This window comes from Pinus tabuliformis, chromosome 3_1 (genome assembly GCF_031772625.1).
Source record: "Pinus tabuliformis cultivar Carrire ecotype Pingquan chromosome 3_1, CPIR1, whole genome shotgun sequence".
NCBI lineage: Eukaryota > Viridiplantae > Streptophyta > Pinopsida > Pinales > Pinaceae > Pinus > Pinus tabuliformis.
Genome location: NC_142301.1, coordinates 457,641,289 through 457,648,951, shown reverse-complemented (window position 1 = coordinate 457,648,951; position 7,663 = coordinate 457,641,289).

Below are 7,663 nucleotides of genomic sequence, written 5' to 3'. Positions count from 1 at the left end.
ATCGTCTAACACATCAGATCAATGGTCGAAAATAAGACACGGTGGCATATAAGGGAGTTCTTCCCAGAGGGAAACGCCTTATGGCGTAATCATTCTTCAACATATTTTATTCTCAAACTACACGTGAATAAAATGTTTTACATTCCCTATTAAAAACAAAAATCTAATTTCTTTAGCCCGTTAGTCCAAATTTGGTGTTCAGAATGAAATTGTTTTGTTTCTAATTTTCACTTTGATTTCTTGTTTCAGGCCATCTACAAAGAGCACATTCTTAGCTTTTCCTTTTTCCATTTACCAGGTTAACTATACCTTTTCCCATGATCTTTCCATGAGCATCATTTACAAAAGTGACATTGCATATTTTTTATTCTTTTAAAGACAAGAATTTATTCTTGTCACCTCTCATATGCTTTAAACAACCACTATCTACATACTATTGACTTCTCTGATTTTGGAAATACAACACAATGCCACATTTTTCATTACTTTCTTCCTTTTTTTGTTGCCATACCTTCGGTTCTTCTTTAGCTTTCTTGATCTCAGGAGGTGGTCTGAATTTTCTGATATTACATTTAACTGTCTTATGCCCATAATTATGGAAGTTACAACATTTAATCACATAAAACAAAGGGGAAAAGATATTTTTGTCCCTAAGAACATTCCTTTTTAAATTGGAAAATATCCTATTTGGTTAGCATTTGAGGCTTTGATTTCTTATTTTCATATTTCTAAGTATGATTTAAAAATTGCAGCTATATGTCCATAATTTTTGTATGTAAAACAATAACCATAAAAAATATTCTCATACCTAGGAACTCTTTGTCTGCTAATTTTTTGTTGGCTTCTTCTTTGAGTCACAAAAGATCTTTGTTGATTTCTTGCTTGAACATTGTATCTTTTCAAATGGTTGTAACTTGCATTCCATTGTTTTTGTTGATTTTTATTTGCACCCATTTTTATCTTGTTTCTATTCTTTTTTACTTGCATCTCTTGTGGTTTGTGATCATTTGATTTCGCTGAAACTCTGTCTAGCCCCTTGACTGCATCAACAAGGCTGATGGATTCCTTGTCTTCAAGTGATTTTTAGCTTATCTCTCCTTCATAGCCCAAAGCAGTCTTGATATGAGGGGATATTTGGACACTCAGAATTTCATCCAACTTACTAGATCCTTTGATAAATTTATGATTTAGATCGAGATGTGGCGTAGCCTTTTCTAACTCTTTTCTAAGGAGACTACCCCCTCCTTGAGATTTTCACTTTCCTTTCCTTTATTCTTCAGATGTTCTAGCAAAGTATCTTCAATCGCCTTTGCTTCCTTGATTTTTTGAAGAATAGGTGCCAAATTTGCAGAGTTACCATTTTCTTTTTCAAAGTTTTCCAACATCTTTTTTTCATCTTATTCTTTTTCCTTGGCCTTTTAATTTATTCTAAAGCACTAATCAACTCCTTCCAAATCTACTTCAGCCACTCCTTCATTTGATTCTACATGTTTTTTTTCTATAGTGTCTAAATCCATGAACATGAACTCTTTTGTACTTCCTTCAAATCTATCCTCATCATAGGATTTTTCATCTTCATCTTTCGAGGAACTGCTATCATATTGAGTATAGAAACTTTTCTCTTTGATATCCTTATCCATTTTTTACTTTTATATATTTATCCTTATGTTCATTTTCATTCTTGTTTTTCTTTTGTGGACATTTAGATGCATAGTGGAATACTTTATCATTGTTAAAACATTTCAAAGGTAGCTTACCTTTGTATTTTCTAGATCCTCTCTTAAATTTTCTAAAAACCTTTTCCTCCTCTTCATCTAATCCACAACTTAAGACATCATGATCTTCTTTGGAATTTTTGTCAGCTTTGAAGGCCTCCTCCTTTGATGTAGTTCTACCTTTTGAATTCCTCATTTGATAGGCTTTCAATATTCCATGCAATTGATCCAACGTTAGAGTGTTGATCTTTTGAATTTCCTCAATTGTTAACACCTTGGCATTAAATCTTGCATGGAGTGAGCTCAACATGTTTTGAACTACAAATGAATTTGTTATTATTTCATTAAGTCCTCTTATTGCATTGACTATTTCATCCACTCGAAACAAGAATTTAGCTATTTCCTCATCCTCATGCATCTTTAAATATTCAATCTTCATTTTGTAGCCTTGAAGTTTATCCTTCTTACTTTATTGTATTCTTCATAGAAACTACTCATCTTGTCCTATATTTCCCTATATTGTATTCTTCATAGAAACTACTCATCTTGTCATTCATCCAAGGACATAAGTCATGTATTTCTAGTACTCTTTCACATATACAACTCATAGAAATATATGTATAAACTAGTGGAGACCGAGTAGTTCGAGGACCTACAGTTTAATCAGCTTTAGAAGAGCAATGAAAGAAGAGAAGGAGATAGAATAACTCATCATATAGAGCTTGAAACATCAAGAATTATATACTTATCTTAATTAAATATAGACGTAGCAAATGAAAGAGGATTGGGTGCGATGATTCATGGAGCGCAATTTTAAAGATATAATCTCAAAGATCCATACAGGCATGTGCATTAACAAGTCAACACAAATGAATCTGTAAGAACATATGAAACATTTCTAGCAGCTACAATTACATGAAATCAGAGAGGAAACATGAACATAATGGAATTTGAATAGAGAGGTAACATATTGTAGTACTCGAAGGTAGGAATCACCACCATTTCATTAATATTCTGAAAGATGCAAATCTTGAAGTCATACAGTCTCAAAAATAACATGTAGTTAATCTTTAGGATTCATAACCTTTTCTAAGTGTTTCTTCCTCCCTTTTATAAGGAGAGGGAGAACATGGAAATTAGTTACAAAACATCTCAAGCTATAGCTTCCAGCGGTCAACATGACTAGCTATCTCGGTGTGTAGTCTCTGTCGCCTCCAATTATTACAACAGAAAGGTACTTTTCTTGGAAATAAAACAGAATAACAATAGCAATCAAAATCAACAAAATAGAATTAACAAGTGAACTGAAATGATGGTCCTATAAAAATATCTCCACGCCACTCTCTTTGTTGGCCTCTGGTCCAACCATGTTTCTGCTACATTATGCCTCATGCTCTCTCGACCAGTTCCCTGTCACTTTCGGTCTCAACAATTTCACTTCTGCACTTACAAGAACTCAAAAGTGGTTCTGTGTAGTGGCCATGACATATCCTGAACACTGTTGCCAACTCATCTATCCCTCTAGACTTCCTGCGGAACACTATCGGAGCCATACATGCCCTGTGAAATAGTTATACAGTTGTATCGGAGCTCAGGTTGTTCGGGAACTTTAAATTGGACAGGCTTTGTAAAACTGTGAATGTCGATCTCTTTAAGCCCCTTTTGCTTTGATCCCTTTCGGTATTTCTTCATCATATGACCAAAGGCTATGACCGGGTGCTTGGCCAAATATCAGAGGTCAGCAAATCAGTGATTTCCTATCAACGTCCTTGGTGCATCCTCCTAAAACTTGTGATCGTCGATCATCCTTTATGCTTAGCCCTTGGTTCCTCGACTCTTTATGTGACCGTGGGCCAGCCCCTGTATCGGAGACCCTTTATCGGTGGATCGCAATCGGGGTTTCAACTTTGATGTAACAACATGCCTCATCTTACGAACACTGATCTCCGATTAGTGATGTCATCACTCTACCATGTGTCGCTTTCTGAGTGGTGACATGTGTCACTTAGATATGCCCCCTTTGGACCCTTGAAAATGCCAAATATGCATGCCACATGTCCTCCATACTGCCATGTCATGATGACATCATATTCCACATGGATTTATTGGGACCAATAGTATTCCACCACGTGGCCTTCTAGAGGAGAGAGAAAAGGCCCGCCTGCCCTTGGTTTTTTGCTCAAATCCTTTGTAAATCGTTTTCGGCCTTTCAAGGAATTTTAAAACTAACAACGTTTTTATATATCACACATCGTAATTCCATTAGGATTGAAGCTTTTGAAAACGTTGATCATCGCTATGCGGTATGACCTGGTCACCGACTATTGATTGCACTGTGTACTCAGGACCCCGCCAATTGTACATTTGCGGCATGCCCAATGCTGTTGTGATTTCCGATCACCGATTTCATTGTATCTTGGACCTTTGATATGTGATCATCTATATCGGAGATCCCTGATCACAAGTTTACTCTTACCTCGCCAATACAGGACCTCCGATATATCAGGCATATGACATGCGATGGGTCGATATGCCATGTTTCTCTGAGTACGATCGTTGATATGCCGATATACTATGCACCACGGACCCCTGATCACTGATATGCTGATATCACTCTAGTCCTCTGATGTGCGGGACCTCCAATATGTTAGGACTTCCGATTTGCAGGATCACTGATATTCTGAGACCCGAGGTTTTACACTCAGGCATTTTCTCCTTGTTTTTTTTTTTTCAAAGGTAACCTTCAATCTGCTCTAACTTTTGATTCTAGAGTCCATATGGGGAGTTGTATATACCATTAGAAATTTGTTTCAAAGAAATTTCCAATGGAGAGTGTATGATTTAGTTTTTAGTGCTTCTATGGCATTGGAGGCTAGCTCCAAACGTCTTGTTCTTTTTCCCTCTTTGTACAACTGGAACTCTTTTTGCAGAAGGTGACAACATAATCAATGGTACACAAGTAGTTAGATTTGAAATGATTTCAAATACAACATGTATACCATCGATAGTAGCATTATGCTATTGTATCATAGGATGAATATTGACAAACCAATCATTCTCTTCCAGTCATGTCCATAATAACTATCCATATTCAAACTATGTTTTCTAATAGGAATCTTCAACTATTTTCCTATTTATTAGTAGGAAAGGTGCTCCTCAACTGGTTCCTTTTATAGAAAATAATTGTGATCATAAAAAATGCCTAGGGTAATTTCAATGAACATCCTTTTCGCAAGCAAGACTGGAAGGTAGTTGAATATGGATCAATTGTTCATTCATGATGCAATTGTGAGAATCTCCTTGTGGTGCCTGCTGGAGATTAGATTTATCAATATGTGGAAACAGATGTAGACTAAGATGGGATAATTATTTGTGACCTAGTGTCAAGTGTATATATTTATATATGCTTGAGGATTTCACTACCATTTGTTTCCATGATGTTCTTGAAAATAAGTAATACTTGCAGATTTTGCATAGATATTGCAAAAAAATGGTGGGATCATTTTGTGCTACAACATGTGGGATGATTCATGCAGTAGATGGAATGGTGTGGGGCATTGGCTTGGCGTTACCATCAAATTTTATATATAAAAAATGGTGGTGAGTTTAATGGAGGTGACACATAATTGCAGAATGCAAGTTTGAAGAGGATATGAAAGGGAGTTACAACATAGTGAGGAGATAAGAAACCAATTGAAGTTGAGGTTTCTCTTGGTGATTGACAGTTACTCTTCCAATTTAATGGTTGGGAGGTGGATCAAAGGGATATTGACACAACCCAAACCATATTTCATGTTCATGACCTATGCCATGTGAGGAGTCAGGTGGTAGCAACCCAAGTGTTGTATTTTATGTTGTATTCTTGGTGGCCAGTCGAATGACCCAAGTAGAGGCATGGATCAAACCATTGTAATTATTACAATTTGCAACTATATATATATATATATATATATATATATATATAGATATAGATATAGAGAGAGAGAGAGAGAGGAGGTTGTGATCTGCTCCCAACATCTTTGGTGCATTCTTACATGTCATAGATGGAAGTTTTTAGGCATGTGTGATTCATGTTATAATTGTGTCACGTGAATGTGGAAATTGATGTTAAGATGAAGTCACACTTGGTTTTAGATTAAGTTTGATATTTTTCTATATAACATAACTAAGACATTTAATGCAAGTGTTGATTTGTGAGGCATAGTTTAGGTGTAGTATTGATGAAGTGGTTAGGCCATTGGTGAGAAACATGTTGGTACCACATGACTAGATATCATGGGGAACCTAAAACCATGTGAAGTCTAAAAATTTGTGGGAGGTTTACTAACATCTAGCAAGGGATATGGCTACCTCTTCATGGTAGCTGACAAATTCAACAAGATATGCATTCTCATGCCTTGCAAAAATACCAGCAGTCGGTAAGAAGCAACAAACTTGTTCTTTGGATAAGCATGATTGCAATTTGGGACACCAAAAAGCATATTTCAGATAAGGAACAATATTTCTTAGTGAATTTTAGATAACATTGTGGGAAAAGATGGACATAAATTTATAAAGGCCTTGTTAATGGTGTTGGACCTGCCAACATGTCAGGGGATCTCCCTGGTAAGAAGTCCCAACTAGACCTCAGACCGTTTGGTGTAGGAGTCCCAGCAGTGGGTAGTACGGTATCGCCTTGACCACAGTTGCGCGCAGAGGTAAGTAATATGTCCTTGTTGGTAGCAAGGGTGTGACCTTTGCAGCAAGTCAAGGAAGGTGCATGAAAGGCTCTAACACACGGAACGGGGGGATGATTGCACCCCTTAGAAACCTGTGACAACACGCAGCTTGAAAAGGAACACACGATCATAAATACATCACAAGATGGAAAGTAGGATAGTCGATGATCCAAAGTGATGGTTATACCAACAATACATTTCAATAAGATTCATACAAACATATACAGAATAGTCCATACATACATGCATGAATAACAACTACATATATCATTAGAGTAACCAAGATAGTTGAACTATAATAACAACATATGCATGAAACGTGCTCGCTTTGTTATATTAAAAGAGTGAAATATCCAATCATACATACAACCATGACGAACTACTAGTCCCGGTAGCGGAACATTACAGTCACTACTGCCTGCTCCTCTAAAGAGATGTACTATCTCTCCACTATGGAGAAGCCAAGGCTTGTTACAATACACTCCAAGATTTCTCTAAGTTACACCTATAGGATGCTTGGCTCTCAAAAGCCCGTATAATGAGTTATGAGGTTCTATAAATAGCAAATGGTGGGGCGACCCTTGACATTCCCCTTTGTGGCTCTTCACCTACCCTCATGACTCTTCAACATACATGAATGTTACATTCTGCTATCGACACTTGGTCTTTCACTTTTACAACATGTTACATTACAATCTTCACATGTACCCATGTGAGACAAAAATAATCTTGAGTAAACCATGCAAGACATCACTAAGACTCGGACAACTATGGGAAGACCAACTCTTCCACATCCTCACGATTAATGATGGTGGTGAAATGATGCCAAGCTTGGTATTCCATGATGGTGTTTGTGTACTCTATGGTGACATCCTTCTGAAAGCGAACTCTTTCCTCTATTGTATCCGGGTACACTAATTTGACACCTCTTTCAAATTTGTCTGATAACATGCACAACATAGTCTTGAGTGCAACCAGACCAGCAACATACTAATGCATACTGTCTGCGCTGATCTCCATGTCTGCGCTAGTGGCTACATGCATCAACTCATCAAAGTACATGTCCAACTCCAGGTGGATTTGGTTTTTTGTCTTCACCTTGGTGAGTGTGCCAATGGATGGGATCGCTTACGTGCGCACAATGACATCCATGCTCTTGAAAACTCGTGCATGTGAAGCCTGCAAACTAGTGATGAACTACGAGAGTTCCTCATAGTTCCAGATATGACT